Raw genomic sequence first — 25,849 nt, 5'->3', positions numbered from 1 at the left:
AAGATCCCTGCGCTATAGATCGGTCAGACGAAACCGGAATTAATTTAATCAACTAACTTGCCGGACTAAGAAAATATTACTTGGCAAACACTTTTTTACCACGCTTATATTAGCTTGCCGAGTTGTTGTTGTATGCGTCAAATCTCGTAATCGAATTTTAAACCACTTCCCGACGAGCTAGAGACTTGAAACTTTAAACGTAGCTCAGAACTGGATAACAATGCAATATTAAAAAACAAATTTTAAAAAAACTGTGACTCGGTCGTACGTCATCGCGTTCAACGATCCCCACTCCGCGCGCCAGCGCTCCCTACTCCACTACGCGTTCCCACTCCGACTCATCCCCACTCCACTGACCCATTCCGCACCGAAGGAGCTCAGTCAGTGTGGTGTTCCGTTCATTCAGTTCCATTTCGGACAATTTCGGACTCTATCAAGAGACGTCGCAGCATGGGCCAAACCGACGACTTCTGTGTAAAAATCAAAGAACTTTCGATAGAAATGAGATAGAGCGATGAAATTTTTTTAAAATGAAAGCTGAAACTTTGCAGAACATGGGATAATTATGGAGATTGTGGTACGAACGTTTTTTAACCTTGAAAGAATTCGTTAAACTTGCACAATTTCAAGAAAATTGTGGTTTTTCCAATACCACGCGCGGAAAAAATTTTTTTAACGCTAACAGCTTGCTCCGCGCGGTACGCGTCAGATGGGCGAGGGGCGCAGCGGTAAGGAACCTGGTTCCCGGGGAATATGGCAACCATGCTCCAGACTCGCGCCAAAATGCAGAGAACAAAACAGAAACGAAATCCTATCTACGAAACACAGTTGCGACGTGTTCGAATCTCTTTCGAGATAAACTGTCAAAGGGTTAACGCGTTGCATCCAAGCAGATTTACTTACGGTGCATCGTGTACGTGAAGCGTCGGCGGATCTATCGCGTCGGGAGAGAGAACAGATAATACGAGAAAGTTCTCTTTTATTTATGCAAGTAGACGCGGAGACCGTTTGTAGCTCGGCAAAAATTGAGCACGCAGCGGCTTTGTCTGGCCGGTTGGAGACCAGTTGTTCTTCAAATACAGGGAGGAGCAGACCGTCTATAAACTGACGAGCACATGCAACGCCTACCTTTGTTCGCTGGGTGCAGCCCAGTCGCTCAGCGCACACAGGGAGGAGTAGATCGGCCGTGGACTAGCAAACAAGAGTTCTCAACGCCGGTGTCTGCCGTCGAACATGAACAGGAAGAGGTGGAGGCGAGCCCTCGTAATTCTCTCTTGTTGCAATTAGAAGATTAGTACTGTTGCGCGTTAGTCAGCTATGATCAGTTTCAGTTGGAAAGTTCTCTGCTGGTCAGTAGCGACCACCGTAGTCAACGTGATAATAAAGGGGTTGTGTCGTGTACACAGTTTAAAAAACTTCAGACATACCCGTTGGATTATTATCAGTTGAATTAGTCTGCAATTATCACTGAATAGTCTCACGTTTGCTAGACACGTCAGTTCTAGTTCTTGCTGGCATTATTTTTAGTCTGTTCAATTCCAAAGGCTCCGTCGTCAAGACGAGCATGAAAGCGGTTCGCGTCGAACCACGACTACTTTTTCTCTTTCGCAAATTACTGCGATCCACAGTGATGTTCCAGCTGACAGCCAGGCTGGCGAGAGGCGAGAGCCACCCTTAAACACGTTTGTTCTCGGCGAGTTCTTGCCATTTGCACGGCGACTTACATTCCCATGGTGAGGAGTCCCGTGGTCGCCTCCCTCGTCGCTTCGGCGTTCTGCGCCGCTGCACCGGGATGCATTCGAGTGCAGCAGCGCCGAGACAAATGAAAAAGACGGAGGACAGGTTCGTCGAGGCTCTGTGGGGGTGCGCAAGAGCTCATCCCCGTAGGCGAGCATGGACCCTCGCTCGTGCTGGATCACGGATATATCTCGTCGTCTGCGGCTTTCATACGAGGCCACGTACGCGCGTTAAACGAAACCTCGAGCATGTAACGCGCGTGTCCCCTCCTCTCCCCCCGTGTTCCCTTGTAACCGTAACTCCTCATTACACCGTGCGCGACGTCGAACAATCCCCGTTCCCGATGTTCCGAATAAAGAACCGTTTGGGAGACGCCGGTGAAAGGCATCAAGTGGCTCTTAAGGGACCTAGGCTCTTTCACAGAGAAGAACTCCCTTCTCTTTTTTTTTTCGGCGACTTTTTTCAACAAATCATACAGCCTACGCGCAACTGTGAATGGACTTTAAGGTGTCAAAGGTGATGAAAGCAGTCGCTACCAGCAGACAGTAGTCGCGGAGGATCCGACGGATGAAAGAGATGTAGCGTTCCCAAGTCGCACTGTCTGGGAGAGTCTCTTGCATTGTCGGGGCCGGATTTTAATTTGTAATTTCCAGCCGGCTGTATTTTAACACCGGCCAAATCGAGTTAAGAGTTTCGTGGCGCAACCTGCGCTCGCTGTGTTCTAGCTGTGTAGTTCTATTGGTTTAGATTTTGTCGGGGGCTCTTCTCCATTGGTACCTCAACTACTTCGAGCAGACTGCTGCTGGAGTGGAACGTTTATCGAATAGAAAACGAATTTCGATAGCTGTTTCAAGGTGGGGAAACGAAGTCGCAAGGGAGAATGGGACAAGGGCGGTTGCTTGAGCAATGATTATACAGGGTGACAAGAAATAACGGAGTTAAACATTTCTTATTATAATTCTGTCAAATCGACGAATTTTGAAAAACCAAATGATAACAACCATAACATAGACCTTTAGTAATCATATATTTAAGAAGTTTCGAAGTGGCCACCCTTTGAGCCGATTCAGAGGCTCAAACGTGTTTTGAAATTTTCGGCTATGGGCCGCAGCTCTTCTGACGTCATTCATCTGTGGAACCATAACATCTGTGGAATGGCCGCCGTACTCACCGAATTTCAACCCGATGGACTACAGCGTGTGGTCGATTTTGGGGGGGCAGGGCCTGTGCTGGGCCCCATAAAAATTTGGAGTCATTGAAAAAATCTCTGTACCAGGAGTGGGACCGAATGACGTCAGAAGAGCTGCGGCCCATTGCCGAAAATTTCAAGACACGTTTGAGCCTCTGTATCGGCGCACAAGGTGGCCATTTTCGAAACTTCTTAAATATATGAATACTAAAGGTCCATGTTATGGTTTTTGTTATTTGGTTTTTCAAAATTCGTCAATTTGACCGAATTATAATGTGAAGGATGCGGTCTAGCTCGACCAGAAAGGAACGTCTAACTGAAAGAATGGAATGACAGAGAAGAGTGAGACAGGATAGCAGAGTGATTGGAATGAGAGACAGAATGCAAGAGTGTGGCAATATGGCGCTCGGGCGCGCCAATCTTGAACAATAATAAGAAATGATTAACTCCGTTACTTCTTGTCACCCTGTAATAAGTGAAAGAATTTGTTAAAAAGTCTAGACCCGGAATCTCCGCTTAAGGCAACGTTTACCGAAGAACGAAGACTTCTCGAACGTCTCTTTCGAGTCGTCGACTGAAATCTGATAAGCCGATGAACTTGGCTGTTCTTTCCGGCTCCTAATCCTTTGAACCTTGAGAGCGCAACGGGGCCAAGCGTCCGCTAACAATGGGTCAGACCAGCCCCGGGGTTACGCGTGGATCAACGGCGCAGCCTGATGAAGTTAAGTGGCCGGACGGTGCCGGGCTAATTAAGTTAGTTAGTTCGGAGGTTTGCGCTGGAACCTGCATTAACTCGCTGAATGTTCAGAATGTGGGAAACGTTATTTACGACACTTTCGGCACGGCCGTCCCTGAAACACGATGAAACCTGTGCGCGAGTCACTTCGCGAGACCCCTTGAATCAATATCCGTCGCGAGCCGGGTTGCCAACCGGAAACTTCCATTTGGACGGGGAACGAAATTTTGACAGAATCATTAACTTCTTCAGGGGAAAGTCCGGGAAAACTTAGGCGGACCTTCCGCGCCATGTTTTGAAGATTTCGAGAAAGTTCTCTCGGGGTTTCCGCTCCGAAATTCAGTAATTCCGTTGGTTTTGCCCAGTTTCCCCTGTATGTGTTCTCTTGTCTTCCGGCTCTTACTATTTTCTAAGTCTTCTTTAAGGTTCTAAGTTCATCACCATTTAACTCGTACGCCGCGCTGTGTCCTCGGACGCAGCTCTTTGCTCCTTCAATTTCGTAATTACCTCTCGAAGAACTTCAGTCGGTTCTCTCCGAAAAATTCTCCTCTCTCGTGTCCGTTTTCCTACCGAATCTTTACGTAACGTTTCCTACGGTATTATAATTCAGAAGAAGAAAGACTTCTTCCTTAGACTTCAAAAATTGCATTTTCCTTTGGCGAGAATAAGGAAAGAAAACCCTCTCTAGGCAAAAGCTAACCCAGACGCAGCCCGAAAGTTTGGTAATTACATTGCCCGTCGTGTTTCTCTTGTGTATTCCCGTTGTTCTCCTGCGTTTTACAACGTTGTCGGTCGTCCGCGGAGTATGCAGTTCGTAGCTGTTGTATTCTTCATCTGTTTTATATCTTCGTAGTGTTCTTTCAATTTCGTAATGACTTCTGCGAAAACTCCAGTCCGTTTTCTACCGTCAAATCTTTTTCCTTCCGGAGGCGAAACCAGAATTCTCCAAATTACGATAACTCGAGGAGAAAGAAGAAGTAAAGAAAAATATCTTCGAAGAATGAAGTTCTTGCATCCTTCGAAGCCTTCTTCTCTATCGTTTCATTTTCACCGTATTCCTCTCAATTTATTCGCATTGATCAAGACGAACGACGTTATGTATTTCACAGAACCAATCTTTCTCAGGAAACTCTCGAAAAGATCACCGGGGAATAGATGCGAGGCGCAGCACGCGTTCCGATCGCAATTTCGCAATTTTTCAATTCCACCGGAAGCAACCGGAAGCGTCCGTTCGCACGCCGGGCTGTTTCGCCGAATTACTTGAAGGAGCGTATTCGGCTCGCATGCGGTCTATAATATATCGCGTCGATTCGTAAATGATTGCGAGAAACGGATCGTCCCTACTTTATTTTTCATCACACGATGGAGCCGAGATGAAAGCGTGTGTTCCCCCACCCTCGAAGAAGATGATCTCCGTTTCTCCCGGCCGTCTGAATGCGCAAGGGTTGAGGCGACTGTATCTCGATATTACAAAAGTTCGTCTAGACTGAATCGCGGAGCGGCCAGAAAAGCAGCCAGCAAACGGTGCCGTGCGCGCGCGCATTCGCTCGCGCTCGCCTTTTTCTATAGGGAAAGATTGCTAAGCTCCGCTTAGGGGTAATTTGTGAGAAGCCATCGCCAGGATGCTAAGACGCCGACGAGCAGCCTCGCTTGCCAACCCCTGCCGTGCGGAGACACGTCGATAATGCGGGGCTGAGTCAACAATTAGAGCTGGAAGCGGTAATGCGAACCACTTTTTCCTTTTAGAAATTCGAAGCAGTCTACCAACCCTTTATGTCCTCAATTAACACCTCTACCGACGATTCACAAATTCTCAAGTAATTTCTGTTACAATTTTTGTATCGATTCTGTGTGGATTTGTGCAGGACCGGCCTTCTCTATAAAGGGGCCTGCGTGCAAGAAACCATTTGGGGCCCCTTTTTTGTAAAGTAAAAAAAAATTTACGAACACGAACATACGGGGTGAGTCCGAAGAAACAGAACACCTAAATATCTCCGTTACTTTTCGTTGTACGAAAAAACTTCTTAGGACAAAGTTACACTGTTTGAAGGGCCACATGTAACGGTGTAAGGGACAAAATTTTTAAAGTCATTTTTTACACAAGATTTCAAGGTCAATGATATTTTTTTAAATGGAATGAGGTATTTTTTAATACATCAATCGATGCAGCTGGAAATTCGAAAAGTTAGGAGTTCAGGAGATATTTCAATTTAAATAACTCTAAAACACCATTACTGCCGTACTAAAACGTTAGGCGTTTACTTGCTAGTGTAAATTGAAGAGTTGAAATTGAAATTGAAAAATTGACGTTGAAATTGAAATTGAAGATTCGAAATTAACGAATTGAACTTGACAAATTGAAGTTGAAATTGAAGCTGAAGGGTTGATATTGAAATTGAAGTTGAAATTGAAAAATTGACGTTGAAATTGAAAAGTTGAAATTAACGAAATGAAATTGAAGTTGAAATGGAAGAGTTGAAATTTAAGTTGAAATGGGAGAATTAAAATTGAAGTTGAAATGGGAGAGTTAAAATGGGAGTTGAAATGAAAGTTGAAATGGAAAAATCTGAATTTTTTACACTCAAGGTCAGGCGAAGGTCATTGTATTATAGGTCGTCGGATTCGTTTAGATCTCAATGTATTTCGAACAACATTGTTTTTCAATATCCATAGGATTTCTCATACAGTTATAATATTTTCTTCATTTTATCTCGCCCACAATAAAGGCGGTTTCGAAGATCAGATAATGAGGAACGTTTTATCACAGTTTCTCTCGCAGATGATAAATGATAACGTGACAGTGTTGCAGAAGCTACGGATGCTTTCCAAGACGGCAATATTTAGCGAGGGAAGTGAAAACGAGTTCCACGGTTCCGCGGATGAGAGAACGGATATAGAAAGTCTTTTCATTTCGAGCGAACATTATGCACAGTCTCCGTGTATATCGGAATACGATTATTTTACATGGGAATGGTATTGTTGCATGGCTTTCTTCGCGGTGGTCGCGGGACTACCGGTAAATATCGTTATCGTTTTCCATGGAATCGTCTCTACTTAAAACGAAAGCGTGCTCCATTTTAAAAAATATTCAAACGAGTCTCCGGTTCAGGATGTGCATTCCCCCACTCGCTTGAATATGCTCCTCGCATTGGAGAAGCATCGGGAGAATTTATGGTAAACTGTATTAAATAATCAAGCAGTCTCGCGAATTCCTTCCTTAATCTCTTCTCCCTTTTTAGACTATTTTACTTGAACAGAAATATTTGCAATTTGTTTTCAAATATTTCATTCAAATAATTCAGAAAATTTTTAGAATTAATGTAATGGAACAACTTCTTCGTTGTCAAGAAAATTATCATTTTTAAAAAAGTTTTTGACCATTAATCGCCAATATTATTTGAAGGAAGTTACAAGTATATACTAATAAAAAGATCAGACATCGACTACCAAGTTGTCGCGCAATCTCTGTCACAATTCTCTCAATTTCCACCGTTTGAATACTAAGAATAAAAAGAGAACTAACCGGAAGAAATACGTCGGAAACGGCAACGCAACAGCTCCATCCAGACTCCATAACAATTTCAATCCACCGGCATTCTGTACTTTGTTCATCGGTCACGTCGGATCATCGATCAACGCGTTCTCGACGATCCCGCAATCCGCTCAGAAATCCAACCCCATTCTTCGACAGTGCCTGGCCGTATCGTTGGATGGATGCTCATCAAAATTAATGGCGCACAATCGGATCGTTGAGTCGGTGCTGAATAAGGTACTGCCCGCAAAAATGGCACCGCTCGAGAAAACGAGCGAGGTTCGATAGAAAATCGAGGATCGTGTCGCGTCTCTCGTCGCGTCGTCGGATAAATCGCTGAAAATATGTTACTCCCTTTCGCGAAGAAATACGACCGGATGCGGGCAGATACTCTTCATTTCCGGTGAATTCCGTGGCGAACATCGCCGCCCGATAGCACGAAATTCATACGCGAGAAGCACGAATTGGCTGCCGCCGCTCCCGCGTTTCGCCTCGAAATTTTTTCACCCGCCCTTATGACAGCGATATCAGTTGATTGAATTCCGTGGAGCGCCTCGATCGATGCCCATAAATTTTGCATTCCCGCGCTGGGCCACCGTTCAACCAGGCCAGGAACCATGTGGCGAGAGGGTGGATGCGAAAAATCGATCGAGTGGATTCGCGAAAGGGAAAACGGAATCCATCGGGAGAGCTCCATCAGGCTCGACGGAATTCTTGATTCGTGGCCCGCGCATCAACCACTTCGCAATCGACAATCTCGAATTTCCTGCGATCACGCGATGCAATACCTACGTTTCAGAAAATCTCTCTTCTTCTGGCCCTTTTGCGATCAGCAGCGGATCAAATTTGGGGGAAGTTCGCGCGAAATAGCACACCCCTGATGAACGTTGCTCGATCGAATGAATAAAATGCTTGTTGTTATACACGTTGGGTTGTCTCGAAAGTTTCTTTTGGGACGAGCAATCTGCACGTTTAATAATACAGTAAATCAACAAAAACATCCTGTAAACAGGTGCCAAGTTCCTATGGCCGTGAAAAGTTGTGAGATCAAACAAAATACGGCCAAGTTCGTTAGCTTAGAAATACCTCTTGCTATACTGAAAAAAGAGTTTATAAAAATTAGTTTAAAATAACGCTATTTGATTTTTAAAGAGTTACATGGAGGGCTAAATTATTCAAACTTGGCCGCTACCTAACACCTTTTATGGCCATTGGTTTAAAAAGTAACGGCCAAGTTTGAAGTCCTATAACTCGGAACCTACTAATGTTGGAAGATTAATGTTTTGTCAATATTGAGACGTGATAGCATTTAACGAGTGTATGAAATTACATCTCTCTATCTGCCTCCGGTGCCGAGTTATAAGCCTCTTAGATTGCTAAGTTGTTTCGTGTAAAAGGAGGCAGTGCGAGAACTTGGCTGGTGCACAACCGTGCACCTAGATAGACGCGACATCCTCGGGGCGATTTGGTCGCATCTATCGTATAGGGTAGCTATTTTTTTATCTCCAAAGGCCGAGCCAAACGTAGAGAAGGACAACGCGTATAAAGAGAGACCACGCGCGGGCCTTTCCTTGCGCCCGAAACATTCATCGTCATTTAAATTTTGAACTGTGCCGGCGACTGCGACTGTCCGCGTCTCTTTCTTTCCGATACGCTGTCCTTCCTTGCGTTCGAAACTTTCATCGTCGATTAAACCACTGAATACAGTTGAAATTATATCGTGTTTGATATCATTTTGCATTAGAAAAATGCCACGAATATGTTGGTGGAAGTTCCATAAAAAAATAATGAAAAATAAAGAAGATTAAATATTGGTGTTACATTGTGATTCTTCGCGTCGCGTTAGTAGTGGTTCACACCGATGTACCGAGCCGCGATTAGATTACTAAGTCGGGGGAATATTCTTGGTCCGTATGATCATCTGATTTTGGATTTACGGTTTCAATAAAAATGATTTATCAATACCTGAATCCAATTAAACGGATTCTCTCAGATATCAGCGTCTTTAAAGTTTCATCGCAGCCGCGACCAAAATGTTCAACTATGATTTCGCGACGACCCTGTTCGAGCCTGCCTGCAACTCTAAATTACAGGTAGCGCGCGGGTACGATTGCATATCGTGGTTTTCCCAAATACTACACGCACGACGTTTCGCGCGGCAGCAAAGGAGTACGAGTTCTCATCGCTTTACATAATCCCGAAGAAAGGCAACAGATGCAAATTCGTTGCACAACGTTCCACCACGCCTCGGAATTCATTTGCATATCTTCCGTCAGCCGCTAAGAGAACGCTTCGTCGCGACACGGTGACTGGAACCACTGAAAACTATCCCGCGAAATATAACGATACCGAGATAAAATGTTCCATGGTTTCGCGATGCTCTATGCATACGCGTACATGTCTCGCGAGAACAGTATAACGCAGTGAGCCGAACAAATTCCTTCAAGTTGTTTCCGCTAAAACCACGGCGGACGGTAACTTCATCTTTTGGCGACAAGCAAATTTAGAAATTAGTCTTTCATCTTCAAAAATCTTTGCACGTGTTATTATTCTTATCAGGGATATAGAAACTTCCTACGACGATATTTTCAACCGAGGAGATCATTTTTTCACGATTTTATCACGGTTTTTTGTTATTGTGTATTGTGTTGCATTCAACTTTTTCTTATTCTTTGAACATCATTGTTACGCTACATCATTGTTCTTGTAATGGAAAGCTTGTATTGGATTGAATAAGTGGTAGGAGTATGTTCGAAAAACTGTTCGCGAAGAGCAGTTTGAATGTTAAGGCGTAAGAGGTTCCACTGGAATCTGGATTTTTATGGGTCTGCATACCGTCGTGCCGTATTGTGAAGTGTAAAAGCTGCAGATACGACGATTTATCCCGACAGACAGCGCGAGTGGGTGGACGTAACGTGAAGGAGACACAGCCTGGTACCTAAGGCCTGTAAAGCACAGGCTGCACTCTGGTCGTTGAATTATCCGAGTTAGCAGAAATCGCCGGAAGGAGGTTGCCTAGGCCCGATACAACCGTACAACTTGCCGCATACTTGGGCAAACTCGTCCGTCTACAGCTTAGAATAATTAATAGAGAACAGTTCCTGGCAGGGTGGTGCATGTGCATCAGACTAGCTCATGGTTTCAAGTAGACTTGCAACTTTTATGAACGCGGAGAGATCCTGTTCGTCTGAATGGGGCTTAAGGTACGCTAGATCTCGTTAAAATATGTTCACGATGTAACAACGATGAAGATCATTTTGTCTCTTGTTGTTGTTCCTATACGTTTCGTACAAACTTGCAGGAACAATTTGTTCGAGTTGAAGCAACGCAATTTGGGGAACAATGCTTGTTTCAACCTGATGACGATGACTAAAGATTTGCTCGTTGTAATAAATGGTCATTGAAGTAGGGATGGGAACAAGTTCAATTGTATACTCACGAATCCGAGTCAATTTTAATAAACAAGTCTGATTTCATGGGTGTTTTGATTACTACTTATTTAAAAGCAATAATGTTTCAATGATTATATTTGAAAGTAACTTTCAAAAGGAAGGAAGTACTTACAAGTTTCGAAAAGATAGTTGTAAGTATTTCGATGTTGAAAAGAATCGAATCTTTCGCAAATAGTAATCGAATTTTTCAAATCAAAACTGCATACTGGGTTTTAAGCACTTTATTTATTAAATTCGTAACTATTTCTGAATAGTATTTCATTTACAATACTTGGTTTTAGCCTATCTCTTTCTTTATATACGTGATATTTCCTGTTTTTGAAAACACTCTTTCTGAAGGTACACAAGTGGCCATTATACAAACATATTCACGTGCAATTTTTGATAGAATAATAACGGGTCTTCTTTGCGATTTAAATATTGTGAGTTTAGATAATTTTCCACTTCTACCACAGCAGTCGGTGAGCTGGGTATCGTATTATTTGTAATTGTTATTTCATTGTCAAGGGATAACCAAATTCATAATTTCCTATTTTACCGATTTATGGACATCTGCGTAGATGGATGGCTAATTTTAAATCTTCCTTTTAAATTCCACAATAAAATTACTAATTTATATTATAATTTAAAATTTTCCCTAAATTTTTTCCGATAAATCTTCCTTTTAAATTCCATAATAAAATTACTAATTTATTCCAATCTTATCTATACATCCGATAGATTATCAAATTATAATTATACATGTTGAATTAAATTATACATTAAATGATTAGAAAAATCAGAGAATTTCTGGTACGATATTCATCAAAGTTTCGAATCTGTTCGAACAAGATTCGAGTATGCTTGCCAGTATTACATTTACCAAAGTATTAGTAAATGTGCTCAGTTCGAATTCAATCGATCAAAGTTCGAACCTGGTTGCGAGGTACTTGATCTCATCGCTACATACAAGACGTACTACATCTTCAGACAGGAAAAACGGATGAGGATCACATTCGTGAAATCTCGCAAAGTTTGATCAAAGTCGACGAGTAGCGATCGTATATCAGAAAAGTGGAACAGTACTTTCGTATTAGAGAATTGACTTGGATTCGCGGACACACGTATCGAACTCGACCCCATCCCTACCTTCCGTGTAAGTAACTTGGACACGTGCTCGCACAATAATCCTCGGTCGCCGGGAAAATTAGCGGTGTTTGGCTTTCACCACTCGGCGGTGCCGTTTAACCGGCCGGATAAGCAACCGAGTAAATAGATGTGTCCTATCAGATTACGTGTCACGAGAGCGTGACACGCGAACACGTTTTGAATTAACACGTTACGGACGCGAACGAGCCCAGGAGTCCGGCTGAGTGGCATTGATCGAAAACTTGGATCGGCACGATAAGACGAGCCACACGGCGGCGCACAGCTACCTCGCGGACGGTAGTCGATGACTAAAGGCTGAACATCTGAACTCATGCCGGTAATATCTCGCATTTCTCTAGCAAAGATCACTTGTCTACCCTGACGCTACATCTGAGGAGCTCTAAAATTGACCTAAACCATTTCTTTACACCTAAAAACCATGCGAAGAAGGTAATGGAAAATTAATTGTGCAAATTCTGAGATACGTCGTCTCACGAAGTTGTTATTTGTTTGGGTATACAGTGGGTGTAGAAAGTATTCGTACGCCCTTTAAAACAGAATAACCTTTTTATAATTGTACTGAACGACCTGATTTTTTTTATAATCAATTAGAAGCGTTGGTTTACGAAATGATACGCAGAAAAGAATTTGGCGAAAATTAAAAAAGGCATTTCTAAAAAACTTTTTTATTTGGCCCCTCAAAGAAAATTTAAAATACATGTTTTGTAGATCTGTGTTGGTTATACACGTACTGAAAATTTCATCGAAAATGGTCGACGCAGGAAAAAGCGACACGCATCGAAAGATGTACGATTCTGTGGATTTTAAGCAGAAACTGATCAAAAGTCGTGTGAAGCACGATTTTCACCACTTTTAACTGCTTGTACCTCGTGTGTATGTTAATCGATTTCGATGAAATTTTCAGCATGCGTATAACTAACATATGTATCTACAAAACATATACATATTTTAAATTTTCATTAAGCACCCAAATAAAAAAGTTTTGAAATATGCCTCTTTTATTTTTGCATGTATAAGCTTGCAAATTATAATTTTTGGAAAATCTTTTTTGCACATCATTTCGTAAACCAATGCTTCTAATTGATTCTAAAAAATCAGGTCGTTTGGTACAATTATAAAAAAGTTATTAGTTGTTAAATGGTGTACGAATACACATTCCTATTTTTGTAAAGTGATGTAAAATAGTAACTTTCAGTGGTAAACCAAGTTTTAATCATTAATTTACAGAGAATCTAATATTTCGACTAAAAATACCGTCTACGTGACTTGTGCTCGTTTCATTGTGCTATTTCGAGGAGAAGAATTATATAGCGTGAATTTGAACTCGCTAAATGGCTATCGGTACGCTTGATCGCTCACGCAATCACTACACAAATCTAGTGCAAAAGAGAGAAGAAAAAAGCGTTCGCCTTTTTTTTAGAAACTAATGTTTGTTGGTGCTCGCGAGCGGAGCTCGAGCAGAGTGTTATCCTTTCTTTGCAATTTATCATTTTGCTGTTCGCAATACATCACTTTACGTAATAATCCATCAACCGGGTGAAAAAAAAAAACGATGCAAGAGGGTGTTACATTGTCACGCGACTCTCAGTCCCGACAGTTTTGCCTGAACGATGCTTAAAAATTGCTTCGGAACATTATACTCAAACAAAGCCAGGTGCGTCGACAGTCTTCGACTATCCAAGTACACTGAAATAAATTGTCCATTGCACGGAGGAAGTTCTCGAAAATAATAATTCTTCCGTTCCATTTTCCGGATTCCGCATTAAGATACAATCATTACAATCCGCGTAACGACGTGGCCGAACGCATAATGCAGGAGGTGCTCGCGGGATCGCGCGATCTATCGGCGAGGGCGTAATCATTAAACAGGAAAACAGGCACAAGTGTCGCTCGACCTCGTTACGCTGCTGCAATTATGCCTCCGACCCTCTCGGATTCTTGAAAATGTCGGAAATTGAAGGAACGCAGGAAAAGGGACGGGTCGCGGAGGTGGGCAACGCCTCCATTAAATTCATCCCTCCTACCTCTGCCACGCCGGCTTGATAAAAAAAGAAAAGGAGGCCCCTTGTCTCCCCCGATACAATTCTCATCGAAGCGTGCAACCGGTCGCAGTCACGGCCCGATGAATTTTCAAGTTCCAGCCCCGGGAAGACAGGGTGTGGTGACCCGTTTTTTCTGCCGAATCGGACTTCCTCCGGCGTTCCTTTAATTAATCACTCGCGGGAACGCGTGACGAGCGTTTGGAAATATTCGCGTGACTCGGCGCGCAGCCCGTTGCCGCTCGTCGACCGAAATTTATTCCCACCGAATGGAAACGAATGGACGAACCATTCGATATTCTCCCGTTCAAATTCTACGAAAACCTTTCCCATTGTTCCTTTTTCAGCGGTTTTTTCCGCGGCGAGAATTTATCTTGCACCGATTGCTCGCCGTTCGTAGCTACACTGACTCTTTGCGAGTCGAACATAACTTCGCTGTTTTTACGAAACCGACGCATTCCATTGACACTAGAATTACCGAGCACTAAACGCAATTGGCATATATTGCCTTATATTAATGACAAAATTGCAGTTGTTTAGATTTCGTTTGAGATTTGTTTAAATATGTGCTTCAGTAAAAGAGTTCACTAAAAAAATTTCTCAGAAAAACATATTTATAATATTAATACATATTTCTAAAAGAAAACATCTGGAACCAGTCATTTTGACTGGTTCGGTAGTTCTAGTGTTAAAATAAGCTATAATCTCCACGAGTTTCTATGCATTTACACCAGGCCTGGCCAACAAGCGGCCCGCCAGGCGATTTCACATTTCTATTGGAACTTTTGTTTCTCGTTGCATGTGTACAAAATGTATTAAATAAATGAAAATTTGTATGTGTCATTGTTGTAATGCGCAAGTGCGACTACGAACTCCAGTTCTATCTTTGATATCTTTGATATAATTGAGTTACAGTGCAACAATGAAATGAAACAAAAATTTTTGCGTCCACATAAAAACTTAATTTTTACAATACTTATATTACATCCGAGAGATATTCCACACACAACTTAACACATTACCGACCGGTGATTATTGCATAATTTTGAAAAATCCATGGTACATGCCTGAACACTTTTTACTGGAACGTTCAATAGCAACAGCAATTTTCATTTTGAACTAACAAGTCACCCTCAATAAAGTCATCTAATAGTTTCATTCAAGATTGCAATGTAGAAGAAAATTTCAATGCTTTCTTTCGGTGCAGCACAATTACTGAAAATCCTATTAATAGGCTTCCGGTAGGTAAAGTGTAAAGATATTTTGCACAACGAGTCGCAAGTGCTTTTGGAACACAACGTATGTTTGTGAAACATTTTTTTCGGAGATGAAATTGACAATGAGTTAAAAAAAACAGCTAACAAAAGATGTGCAACATCGAACATAAATATAGATTTACAAAAATTAAATGAAAAAAAAGGATAAACGAATGTCTTATTAATTAAGACTCGAGAGTTAATTATATTGAATCATAGTATAACAATCAAGTTTTATTCATTTCGTATTTGTATTACATTTTTTAAGAGCATGTCAACTAAAGTGCAGTCCGCTGTAACGTTACGCGTCATCAAAGTGGCTCGTGAAATCATTTGGGTTGGCCAGGCCTGATTTACACCGTACTATAAATAATTATGGAATCTTCAGTTTGGCGGACAAAATTTATTTGTACACCTGATACAGTATAAAAATACTACAGTATAAAAGTACTACAATAAAAATGAAAAACGGGTGAGAGTTGAACAGAGCGGAGTAGTCGAAAAGAGTGTCCCGAAAATTTGTGTCTTTTGTCCGCGTGGAGGCAACATGGACGATCAGAATGCAACCACGTCGTCGATGGGACACTCGATGGTCGATCCTTGCGGAAGAATAATAGCCGAAGGTAGGCGTGGATGAGCGGGAACTGAGAAAACGAGGGCAGATGATGGGCATCCTCTCTCGCCTAGGTCTTTCTCTCTCTCTCTCTCTTTCGTTCTGTTTGCGTCTCTCTTTCTCTCGAGTTAAGTGGTTAGCTCGGGAAGCGGTTTCGATTAGCCAGCTCGTTGAACACGTGGCTCGACGAGCGACGCCGATCTTCGGCGTGGTGCAAGAGGCCCCGCGAGGATTCCAGCACCGGGAGGATCCTTCTTCATCTCCTCTTCGGACCCTCCCGGCCGTCCGCTCGACACTCTATATTGCATTTGTCTGGCCGTGATCTATGACGACGTGGATTCGTTCGATGGCGAAATTGGAGGCAATTGTTTCGTCGAGTGGACTGCGGGGGGTTGCTCTCGTTCCCGGGTTCTTCGAACCTCGAGATTCGGCTCGGAGAGCCTTCTCTCTTTCTCCCTTCCTGCTCTCCCTCTCCATCGAGCTCCGACACTGCTTCCTCGGACTTTAGGTGATTTGCTGGTCGAGATCGTGAGGATACCAACCGGCAGGGCTGTTGAAATTGCGTTTTACACCTTGTGCGAAGTCCATGCCGGGAAATCTTCATAAACTGTGACCGTATTTTTACGAACAGTGGTAAATAAAAGTTCCGCTTAAAAATTGTAAGTGCACAATTCACTTTCGCGCGGGTTCCAAGGCATTCTCGTTTCTTCTTCGAAGGGAAAACTTCCGAGAAGGGAATTCTAATTCCAGTAACATTTGCTTGGAGAGGGAGAGATCAGCTCCTAAGTTTAATAAGAAGTCAGATTTTAAAGACGCAAGCAAATTTCTTCCTTCCAAGAGAACCGTCGCAACCGGACTATTCCGACTTTAATGAAACATTTGCTGGCTAGCGGTAATATCTGCCCTTGAAGTTTAATAAGAAGTCGAACGTTACACACAAATAAATTTATTTTTTACGGGGAAGAACTCTCCGTCCCGGATGTTTTAACTTTAATGAAACATTTGCATTGGATGGGGCGAAATCGAATGAAGAAAGGAGTTATATCTCGTTCCAGTGTCGAGGAGATAATCGTAAGGGTGAGAGACTAATTCGTGCACCTGGTAATTCCTGAGAAACGAGTAACCACGAGTAACGACGCTGAAAAGAGGGAATGTTCTCAAAGTCTTAGACGCGGCCGTAAAACTTCGAACCCGCGGAACCTCAGGAATCTGAAACAGGCCGGATAACCAGAGCTCCCGCTTGAAAACCCGGGGGCGAGTTTCATCCCCGTTTTCATCCGGGATCCGCGAAAGTATCAAAAGGCGATATTTCAACCGTTGGTTAACCGCGTTCCCGTTTGTTTCAGGTAGCGGGCGTCGGTGGAATCTCGGCGAGAGGCGGAATCCAAAGACGTAGAGCAATAGAGGAGTGAGAAGGGAGAGAGAGAGCTGTAGAGCACAGGTGTACACGGGTTTGTCGTGGGGTGAGTAGAACGTACCGAGCATTTTAAGAATTTCCGCCCGTAAGGAGGCATCTGCCAGCAGGAGGACGCCTAACAAACTCAAACGGAATTTCGCTTATGACATACTTTTCCGTTGAACGAACGTGTTTGCCGACGACTTACCCCGTCTCCACCCCCTAGTCCTCCGAATCCATCCTCGGTAAACACGTCCTCGCGAATCCGCCAATGCGCAGCTGCGAAGTTGTGCTTCTGCACCCTCTCCCGGATGCATAATGCACGCAAGTGCGCTCACGCGATTTTGCCGAGGAATTTTCAACCGGTTCCACTGCTGCCGCGACTTCCGCCATTATCTTTCTTCGCTCGGTTGTTCCGGATCCGCGGAGCGTTTAAAAAGTCTCACGAACCAAGACGGAAGTCTTCTGCCCGGCTATCAGCTCCCATCGGAATCGAGTAATTTACTGCAGGGAATTTCGGTTAAGATTCCTTTGACGTTCACTCGGAATTCCGCTTCTGGCTGATTGAACTTTCGCCGGAATATGAATCCCCCATTGGTCCACTGTAATTCATCGCGTCGGAATTCCGCTGGTATTCCGTTGTTGTTTAGCTGGGATTCCGTTTCTGTCTTATTGGAATCTCGGCCAAGTAACGTTTCAATTCGGGTTGCGTAATTTCTTGCACACTGGAATCCTGGACGTGATCAGATTTCGTTTATATTCCATCGACGATCGATTGCTCTGCGTCATTTTTGCGGCAGTTGTGGTCGGCGTGAAATAGTAAACGGGGGGAAATTGGAATGCGGATTCGATGCAAATTAAACGTGAAACACAGTCAAAACATTTAGTGAAGATCGTCTTCGAAGATTTCCTTTTCACTTCGATGGTGGATTATCCAGTAAAGCGCTGGTGCGTTCAGTGAAACGATAGATCGAAAGGAAAGATCCAACCCTCTATTCCGCAGACGGGTCAAGTCAACCTTTCGAGCTGACCCTCGTTCGTTCAGGGGCCAGTAACAGGACTATAAGGTCGCAATTCTTCCCGAAGCACTCAATCTCTGGCACACTGGCGCTGACAAGCAGAGCCCCTATCAAACGGCAACACCCACCCGTCCGGCCGACGTGAAAGTCTACGCAGTTCAAAATTCTCGTATCGATTCCTGGCTTTCGAACCGGTGACCCATGAAGACCGGAGACCGATAACCAACTTTCGTAACTAGTCCACTGTGAATAGCGTGGTTATCAAAGGATCTCTCGCGCGGCGAAAACCCGAACGAAGGGTGCGAGGTAGGAAGGAAGGCAGGAAGGAAGGAAGGAAGTCACAGTCTCGAGCGTTCCAAAGATTCGCGAGCGACAATGGCGGTTGGTTGCTTGAGAGATCCCTTCAACCGGTCTGGTCCGCGTGGCGTGGAGACTCGAGGCACGTTCTAATCGCGAATCGAATCGGAAAATGAATAGCTACTGGTCCCGCGCATTGCTCCGCGCCAGCTTGTTCCTGAATCATTGAAATCACGCAGTCAGCCGGGTAGAACACGATCCGTTGCATCTGCGGCTCTCTGTTTTGCAGAGCAGGGAAGCAAGAAAGAGAGAGCTAGGTAGCTAGCAAACAGCAAACGTTGAACGCGATACGAATGGCTCGCGTGTCCTCTTTATTCCGAGGCGGCTCGGCCGACAGGCTTGTATCTCAGTCTGCGCATCTAATAATAAACGGGTCGGGCATTGTTGGAAAATGGGTCGGACGCCGCGGTATCTACCGACGCATCGAACCTCTACGTGTGCAAGCCAACACCCCCGATGCAGGACGGTCTTGCATAACAAGACACCCCTCCAACCCCCGTTCTGCACCGAACACCTCGCACAGCTGTCCGACACGCGTGACACGTGGCGGACCGAATGAATGCATTACGGGAATCGACACAGTTTCGAACTTCGCGGTCTCGAAGACGGCTCCCTGTTGTGTTCCTTTCACGGATGTGCTCGGCCGTATCTCGCTCCGTCCCACCCTCCTTTTGCCAACACGCTCAGACAACTTCGACATATTTAGAGGGCTGCGACGAATGCGCCGAAGCGGTCGATTTTCGGCGAGCACGAATTTATGCTTTCATACCCGCGCTGAATGCCGATGCAACTTCCGAAGCACGTGACACGGAGATGTTTCGGAGATCGATCACGTTTATAGAGAAAGAATATTTTTATTAACTCTTCGGGGTCGAATGTCATCGTATTGATCACATCAGATTCGTTCCCCTTGGTGGCACCTCTTGCTGTTGACACAATCTCGACGTGTTTAGAGCCTGCAAAATTTTACTTTTTGTTCTTTATAGGTTCTGCAGTTAGGACAGCTGTGAGTGCAAGGGACTAATAACTATTTAAAGGCTTGGCCAGAGGTTGAACGTTCATTGAGAAGCTCGAGACATGTGGCATTTTATGTATCATAATATATGAATCATTAAACAGCTGTTGTCGCACGCTGTCCGACGTCGAGCTACATTCGAAAAAGTAGAATCGTTGATGTAGAGAGCGATTTGTTGAATTTTTTGATCTCGAAGCCCGATCGTGAAACGGAGAAAGATTCAACGATAGTCTTTTACACGATTGATGTATAAATTGTATAATGGGAGCAATGTTCTAACCCTTGTATAATCAACCGGTTACTCTTTCCGGGTATTTCTTTCAACAATTTATTAATATTCCTCTAAAAAATATTACAAAATTTCTCTGAATGACTTTCTTCTTTACTCGCTAACATATTAATTTATAATACAGAAAAGTTTTAAATAATCTACACATTTTGGTTGACTACACAAGGGTTAAATAATGGTACAGCAATTTTTAGTGGTGCCTCAATTCTCTATTGTGTCTCTATTCAAGTGGTAAGGGTTAAAAAGACGTCGTTTCGAGGTAAAAGGTCAGGAGACTACCCGCTCAATAATCGCTGATCAATTTATAAAGAGAATTATATAAACGCATTATGCAGGAAGATCCGTAGCGAATCTTCCCCGTTAACCGTCTCCGGATGAGAAAACGAGGCGAAGCTAACCGTTTCGCTGAAACCCACAAATCCAACTGTCGCATGGGCCCGACACGATAAATTTCCGTGAGGGACGCAGCTAAAGATCGACCGGCTGCTCTGATAATATAGGTGCGAAGAACCGCAAATCCAACTCCCGGCCGAAACTGGCACGATAAATTTACGTTTATCTGTCGTATAAGGGACAATCAGTCGCGCTGCTCTCGGTGAAATAGGACCGCGCGAGCCTCTTTCGCCTTTCAGACAGTTTAATAACTTCTGTATTCTCAATTACGCGAGGTGAAAGGATGACCACACCGACCTCGACCGTCCTACGAAACGAATGTCTCGCGATAATACCTTATCCTCCGCTTTTTTTTCCACGGAAATATCTCGGCTACGTTCCTTTTCTTTCTGGAAGACGCATTGCGACGAGATAGACAGAGCAAAGTGTTCGCGAGACATTTTTTATTCCCCTGCTTGGACGTCCTTTTTGAGAAATCACATTAACACAACAGATAAACACAACCGGCTGGCAGCAAGCTATTTTACGCGTTATGAATTTCTGCCACTAAATTTTCATTGTTTTCAAGTTTCCACCATAAATTGCAATGCTGTTTACGATTGCACGAAGTGCAAACTTGGTGGAAGAAAAATGAGTTGCAGTAATGAAGAATAATTTAAAAATATTGTTCTATATGATTTTCAACTAAAGAATATTGTAAACTGGAAATATACCTCGCAGAAGTGGACCGATTATAAACATTAATCGTGACGGACCACCCTAATAGGAAAGCGTCGTAACTAAGATATGATTTCTCCTCGAGATTTTTGCTATGATTGGTTTACAAATGATCTTGCTTTTAATAGACGGAGCGTAATTAGTAGACTGCGGATCTTTATGCAAAATAAAAAATGTTGGCATTGATTGGAAGACACAGGAGTCAAATAAAAATTTCAATCTTCTTTTAATTATCTTATTAAAGTGAAACGAATACACTGATGTCGTTAAATCTTCTTAATACCTCCACTGTTTTAAATTGTACGTGCCCATTTTTGTTATAAATGCATAAAATCCGCAGTATAGTAATTAGGAATGAGTACCGGTACTAAAGCGATTTGTGTATTCTTATTGAAGAAACGATAATCGAGTAGATCTCAGTATCCTGCATGTTGAACCAATGTTCCGTAAGTGGCACAGTTCGCGGAACGTCCGGTGCTTATTAAAGGAAAATTAAATCCGCGAACGCTTACCGGGCGCGTGCACAATATAAATTTGCCCATGTTCGTCCCGCGCTTTCTCCTTGGGATTTATTTTACGAGCGGGGAAAAGAGTCGTTGGGAAGAATCGTCGCGATTCTTGCAAACCGCACCTAAGGCAGGGGAGCGGGCGGGTCTTGAGGCGGGCGCAAACTAAGCGGCACATCTGTTACAAACTCTCCGGTCGTTCCCTTGGCTTAAATTTCGTCTAAGGAACGGTGGCAAGAATTTGAAACTGTGCCCAGTCCCGCGGACTCTGGCCTCGTTCGTCACTGCATAAGTTACGCGACTACACAGTTGGTCAGAAAACCACCCCTCTCTTACCGTCTCCCTGTCTCTCTCTCTCCTTCTCTCGCCACCATCTCCTGAACGCGCGAATCCCGACGGCAGGAGAATTGCTTTTTAGTAAGTTTCGAAGTGAAACCGGTGTCAGCCCTGATACTGCTACTCGGAAGTCCAGCCAAAACCTGTTTACTCGATATACAAACACCGTTTTACTTGTCCGGCCGCAGCTTGTACACTTTGGGAAAGTCTGCCGGGGAAAATGTTTGACTATAGAAAATCCTCTGGACTGTCGTCCGAGCTAAGAACTGAAAGAACGGTGCGTCATCATCTCCCAGAGATGTAAATTAAACGAAAAATCACTACAGTGTGTTCCACTGGTCACGCTTGGCGAACCACGGTGTTGTTAACCCGGCGTTAGTTAGGTGAGGTATCACAGACTCCAGGGATTTTAGATTGATTGTAACAATGCGTGACAGTTGTTAAGTATTTTTTGAATAATAAAAATTTAAGCAATGCCAAATCTTATATTTATGAAAAAGGTATTTATTTTTATAATACAATATATTTTTTCCTGGGGTCTGTGAGACCCCACCCCACCCCCCTTACCAACGCCGGGCTAAAAAGTTAGCCAACCGATTTTCGATCTTCGAGACTCGATTAACGGATCCGCGAGTGGAGAGATTGCAGATTGCGCTGAAAATTGCGGATAACGCGTCCGTAATAAAATTGTCATCGTTAAACGATAATGGAGGTTTTCACTCAAGATGATCAGCTTATTACCGGGGGTAATAAGCCGCGTCTCAGACGGTCAGGGGTGTATCTGTTGTAAATAGTCTGCAGGAAGAGAGCAGAGAGCGTGGTATAAGGTCGCACTTCGCCGAACTTGAACAGGTGAAATTTATTTTCTCGTTTTATCCAGCCGGTTCGGTTAGCCGCGCCCCGAACGACTGAAGCAATTTCATCTCAGGTAACACAAACTGATATAGAGGGAGCTTTGTTTCCCCGTTGAGCCGCGATACCGTCTGTCCTTTTGCCACGAGTCCCTCTCGCCTCTCCTCACACTCTGAGGACCCCCTAAAACTGTTGTGTTTCTCTGCAGCATCAACTTGCCGACCTCCCCTCTCTCTCTCTCTCTCTCTGTTTCTCTCTTCCACATCCCGGTTCGGGATTAACAACGACGCGACCGCTAATGAAACAGACTGTGGTCAGATTAAGCTGCTCTTCGCGCGGTTAACGACGCACCTTTAGGGACCGTCTCTCGCGAGTCTCTCTCGTCTTCTTTCCTTCTACCCCTGTTTTCGTCATTCCCCCGTTGTCAGGGTTGTAAACATTTGTCTGCGCCCCCCACCCCCAAGAGACCTTCGCTTCGTGTGACTTTGAACCGCTAATAACGCTCCCGGTGCGGCACACTCGGTCCACAGACTGGTTTTCGAGACATTTTCACGCGTTCTCTATTTTTCGTACTCCGAATTAACCCTTCGTTCCCTTCTGCCTCTGTTGTTCGCCGCCCGTCAAGTCTACGAACACTTGTCGGCACGCTCTGGGAACCGCTGCAAATTCAAACTAATGAGACGTCCTCCGACTTCGATCAACATTTATTAAGCGGTCAATATTATCGTCAATATATGGCACAATATATCGCACGACAATATTGCTGGCTCACCCACACGAGACAATATTATATACCCCGTAAGTTAGTGCACGACTGATGACACTGCAGTTAATATGTGGAATAAAAAGAATGCAAGTTGTGTGGCCATTGCATTAGTTATAGCTTTAAAAAAGAAGGAGAAAATGTAGCGCAGATGGGTGAAGGAATGGTTTAAAAAAAGAAATGAGTACACTCATGGAAATTTGTCAAGTGATCTAAGTATAAGTGAACCAACTGATTTTCGAAAATTTCTGCGACTAGATGGTACATTATTTGATGACTTGGTTCTTCCTGACCTATACACTTTACTCTTGATATTCCGTAAAGCTCTGATACACAACGATACATTTTAAAATGAATGTTCTTTCTTCCTCTTTTTCCTCTTTGTAGTCATACTTGAAAATTCAATGTTCACTTTGCGACTGTGAAGATAGAACTGAGCCAATATTGCGCAATATTACCCACAGACGAAGCAATGTTTACGAGATTGTACAATAAAAATCAAATAATCGTTTTTTTTTTACAATTTTAATAATCATTATTGCATTTTAAAGTTTAACAGAATTATAGTGTTAAAAACATCACCCGAATTGATTAACCTTTGCCAATATGAAAATATGGACTTATTCCACTTTCAAAATAACGGCTCATATATTGACGATAATATTGATCGTTTAGTGCCCGCTTTAGGAAAATGCCGTTTGGAGGCTGAGATTGAGGATGAAAACCTGTAGAGGAATGTTGCCTAATATGGGAAGAAAATTGTCTTTATTATAAATTGTCTGTTCGTTACAACCCACTTGGACACTTTTCATTTCACAGAAAAATTCGTAGTCTGATAATTTTATCCGTCGAATTTTCAATCAAATCTCGTTCACAGCTAAAGATGCTGCTGAAAAGATTTAATATAAAAAAACGACCAAGATTGTCAGTGGTCCAATTTTTTTTTATCAGGGGCTGTATACGTAGTCTCGCAGGTCCGAAACATTCGGGAATGTGGGTGGCGTCGAAGTTATGCAGCCCACTGTATTTTACGGGTTGGTAAGGGTCGAATAGGTAGTCCGTCCTCTATCCATCCATCCAGCATCCACCTTGGTATCCTGCGGCCACTTTATACGCGAGTACACCCTACCGCGCAGCGATGAAACACGAGTCCCGGTGAATTACAACGTTGTCCCGCATAGAAGCCGCCTTGTGATACATATTGGCCCGAGGTACATACTCTCGGCCAACCTCCGAGCGACCAAGAGTTACGAGGGACACGGGCCAGGCCAGTGTCCAAGAGCAACAGAGATCCAGAGGGAGGGTGGTTGCTCCAGAGAAAGGAGCAAGAGAAGGACAGAGAGAGAGAGAGAGAGAGACAGACCGGGCGACCGGTCCGTTTATTCATAAAGCAGATTTCAAAAGACAGGAAGTAACTGTGAAGAGTAGCGTTGAAGAACTGCTGCTCCTCTCACGGGGAATACAATACCTACTGTGTTAAGGGTGATATTAATCCCGTTTGAAGCTGACGTGGCACCTGAACGGGGGATCCGCGAACAAACGCAGTTTCTTTTCCGGTCAGAATTTATGCAACCGTGAATTAGATCACGACAGGGTGTCGCGTGGACTATTGGCCATTCGACGTGCGGCGGCTTTGAATCCGGCTGACCTTGATCAACCCTCCTACAGTAGAGTGGTTTCTAGCTTTCTAGCTGAACAAAAAATTTCTTGACCTCTTGCCATACAAGATCTTTCATACCTTCGACGAGTGTTTAAGTATGTACATATTAGGTGTGCAAATAAGTTCCTTCCCCTTTTTACCACGTTTTTATCAGCTCGCTTTCTTGTTTGTCTGTTTTTCTGTTTGTCTGTTCGGTGGCAAATTTTGCAATTGATTTTAAACTAACTTCCTGATGAGCTAGAGACATGAAATCGGTTACATGGCTCAGAACTGGATGACAATGCATTATTAAAAAAAAAATTTTTTTAAAAGTCTATCCGTTTCGGAGAAATATTTTCTACGATCATAACTTCTGGCTGAATTCGAATTACTTCCCGATTTTAGTGACATCTGATAGAGCGTTCTTCTAGTTTTAAGAAGAGTCGTGATGGACGCTCTAAGAGTTTCCGGTCCTATGCAACAATGTCAAGCAATATGGCGTGCGAGAAACATCATTTGCGTCACTGCTTACTCTTTGCATTCCAGCTTAGGAAATAAGCTGTTGAAGCTACTGAAATAGTTTGTGCGACACTGGAAGAGAACGCTGTATCTTACAGAACGTGCAAAAGGTGTCACCAAAGATTGAAAGTCGGAAATTTTAATTTGGAAGACGACGATCGTTCAGGTGCACCGAGAAAGTTCGATGACGGTGAGTTAGAGAAATTGCTCGACGAAAATCCGACCCAGACGTAAGAAGAATTGGCAGAAAGATTGGGAGTCGTCAGACACGTATATAAAATGTAATAAAATGTTGAATTTGGAAAAAAGAAGGGGAAAGAACTTATTTGCACACTTAATATCAAG

The 25,849-nt window shown here is 43.5% G+C and overlaps 1 protein-coding gene across 7 annotated transcripts in view; it reads left to right on the top strand.

The window, feature by feature from the left end:
- The window catches only part of LOC143207827 (uncharacterized), a 228,520-nt gene that overhangs the window by 148,852 nt on the left and 53,819 nt on the right, over positions 1 to 25,849 (top strand). For 5 of the 7 annotated variants that reach the window (XM_076421648.1, XM_076421647.1, XM_076421646.1 and 2 more), the window contains exon 2: positions 17,050 to 17,166. The exons of the other annotated variants lie outside the window; for them this stretch is intronic. The gene's annotated coding sequence lies outside the window, so the exon portion shown is untranslated. The remainder of the gene's footprint in view (positions 1 to 17,049; positions 17,167 to 25,849) is intronic. 7 annotated transcript variants of the gene reach the window in all.

Source organism: Lasioglossum baleicum, chromosome 4, assembly GCF_051020765.1.
Source record: "Lasioglossum baleicum chromosome 4, iyLasBale1, whole genome shotgun sequence".
Classification (NCBI taxonomy): domain Eukaryota; kingdom Metazoa; phylum Arthropoda; class Insecta; order Hymenoptera; family Halictidae; genus Lasioglossum; species Lasioglossum baleicum.
This window is presented reverse-complemented; position numbering and strand designations above follow the sequence as displayed.